This window comes from Rhagoletis pomonella, unplaced genomic scaffold (genome assembly GCF_013731165.1).
Source record: "Rhagoletis pomonella isolate Grant_MI unplaced genomic scaffold, Rhpom_1.0 Rhpom_scaffold_00006, whole genome shotgun sequence".
NCBI lineage: Eukaryota > Metazoa > Arthropoda > Insecta > Diptera > Tephritidae > Rhagoletis > Rhagoletis pomonella.
Window position 1 is genome coordinate 2,426,510 of NW_023458560.1, and position 3,389 is coordinate 2,429,898.

Below are 3,389 nucleotides of genomic sequence, written 5' to 3' on the forward strand. Positions count from 1 at the left end.
TTGAAAGAGCAATAATGTCAACGGATTTTATAAAAAAGGTAATAAGGCACCAGTATGCGAAATAGTGTCCATTGACGTTATTTCCGTTCATTTTGTTACCCGTTACCTTACATCACCCTTTCTACGTCGCTAGCGGAAAGTACCGGTGACGTTTCCGGGGACTCCCAATGCGCCACGATGTGCACCGGTTTTACTGATTTTTTAAAACAGCCGCACCTAACACGGTGAACAGACGCTGACCAACACACCGCCCAATGTTTGTTGAATCCCTCGATGTAGCCCTGCTGGGCCGGTTCCTCTAGATGCCACCCGCCCTCGGGTGGGGGACGCCTACTCGAAGGGTGACGTCGTCTCGCCCTGACGCACAAGTTTAATGGTTCTTTTGTAACCTTTTATTCCAGGCCTCTACTCTCACCGCTCTTGGTGGTGGCGTGAGCTCAGCCAGAGGTTTGATATGTATCAACTCATATATGAGTATTTACATAGGTATGTACATATGTGTCTATCTAGGGTTGGTGACGCCAGAGCTGGGCGATAAGGATTGCGATTACTAAACGATTAGGATTGCAGTAATCCCAACAAGCTAACAAAATAAGATTACGATTACAGTAATCCTTCATCGAACGAACTTAGATTACGATTACAGTAATCGTAATTTTTAAAAAGTCGAAATTACGATTACTGTAATCCTAATCCAAGTTCGTTTGAGAAACGATTACTTTAATTGTAATCCTGTACTTTCTGTTATAAGGATTTAGGTAATTACATATTATCCTTATATTATCGTTAAGCGCGCATTTATATTTCGCAAATTTATAGAATTACTTCGTTTAACATTGCTCAAAAAATTTTAATTAGAAAAATTATAACTTTAAAATTATTGTAATCATTCATCGAACGAACTTAGATTTTAAAAAAGTTTTAATTACGATTACTGTAATCGTAATCTAAGATGCCTTCGATGAACGATTACCGAAATTCTAATTTAATAATTTTTGAAATTGCGATTAAAATAATCGTAATCCTAGATGCAATCGATTACGCATGTAATCCTTGCCGCCCAGCTCTGGATGAGGCTCAGTAAAACAAAGAAATGGCACTAAACACGACCAAATAGAGTCGCTCTAACACAAAACTTAAATACCAAAATATGCACTTAATGAAAGAACCCTTGAGTGTAAATGAAAAGCTCTTGGAAAATAAACGTTAAATATTTTGGAAAATAAACGTGAAATATTTTGGTCTTGTGCCAGCAAGCCTCTGTCATCGAGTCTCACCAAAAATTCCTTGTGGTCTAAATTATAAAGGGAACGTTGCATCATACATATTAAAAGCAACCTCCCGACATAAGCTGTTATTTTATAGGAACACAGATGCATATGTATGTATTTACATATGTAACTAAAAGTGCACCAAAAATTAGGCAGTACTGAAAAATACAAGCACGTTGGATGAAAATTATATTTTCAACATCAATGCGATTACCCTTACATTTACGTCCTATATTTGAATGTATCTACAAAATATGATTGCCAAGAGAAAGGGGCATTGGATTTCTGTTATCGTTAAAAGTCACGTATACAAGTTGAAGATACAGCTGGTATTAATTCTGATGGAAAGTATTTTGCCGTACTCTTGCTATCGATAGGAGATTTAATTGCGAATATTTTCCAAGTATTCATTTCATCTGTTCAGCTCAATATGAATTAATGAAACTTCAATTACAACAAAGTGCGACTGCATTTTGCGTATGGGGAAAGTGTCTCAAGTGGGTCACATTTCGTCGACGTTAGAATTTCCAGGTGATTTTTGGCAAGACTTAGACTTGACTTGACTTAAGGTTAAATTAGTGGTGCCATACCATAACGTCATAGCCATAACCATTGCCATAACCGTAACCACATTAACTATCATGTGTTGCCAGACGCGGAACAAGACGCGAAAAATGTGTAGTATCGAAGGATATTTGCGCAGAACTTCTTTGACTATCGCTAAATTAACACTAAAGTCTTAAAATTCAACAGCGGATCATAATCAAATATGTACATCAAATTAAAGGTACTCACTTGTACCTTCTTAATGAAAAAATACGAAACTTTTTTACGTTTTTTAGCATTTTTGGATTAAAAATATAAAAAAGCTTATCAATTATGTACATCAACTGAAAGATAAATTATTGTCTTTATTTTGACATTATTAGTTTTTGAATAGGCTATGTACTTCATAAGATGTTAATATTAAAAAAAAATATCCAAAAAATTTTATTATAACCTTTTGTCTTCTTTATATATTTGCGCTAAATAATTTTGGTACAGTTAAAAAGATAAGTTCTATCGAGCCACATTCTTGGTTTGTGCATAGGTAAATATTTTTTTGAGCGTCAACACGTTCTCACTCGCACTTCAGACATCAGCTGATTATGTTCATGGCGGAAAACCAAAATTCAATTGGTCCCAATGGCTATTATGCTTCAATCCCGAAGCATTTTAACAATCCCGGGATTTCGGGATGCAAAAATTCTATTCTCGGGATCCCGAGATTTTTCGGGATTTCGACTTCATTACAACTTTTTGAATTTTACAGTAGGTTCGCCTTTTTCAAACCACACAGATTCATTGTCACCACATTTGGTCTTAGGGGAGCATAATCCCCTTAGTGAAAGAGTATATAATTTGAGGTTTAAATATTTTTATTCTAAAATATCTATATTACTTGTCAAAAACATTTACTCATATTTGCAGAAATCCTTTTCCAAAAAAGGCCAACAAAATAAAATGAAGAACAACTCTGCCACACTGCAAAAGCTTGCATGGGAGTACGAAGGTACGGCCTAAGGGAGGGGGAGGGGGCTTGCGCCCAAAGTTTCATTGTAAGTTTCTTTCTATGAATTCATAATCAATTTCCATTTTTTCTCTAATTTGATACCCATACTTTTTCTCTAAGCACATTTCGCTGAATTTTTTAAATCATTGTTTAACTGCTGACATCTGAGTGAAAAACTAAAAACGCAATTTTACTATATTTGTCCCATGGTTTCGCAAATATATTGATTTTTGTGTGCAAAATTTACTATCGCACGCTGTTATATGTATAATGACCTAGACATTTATAAAAAAAAATATTAATTATTACATAAAAAAATAAATATAGCCAACACTGGTCAAGAAAAGGAGTTTCTATTATTGCCACCAGCTCAAATTACAAATCCCGAAAATCCCGGTATTATTTGCCAAGAATTTTTGGGACCTAAAAAGGCCGGGATCCCGGGATTAATATTCCTAGTCACCACTAATTTTACCTTAACATAGAACCTTAGAAACGATGACTCTTCGTGCCATTTATTTCCTTTTCTCTTTCTCTTGATTCTCGGCATTTGTATTTGTATACTC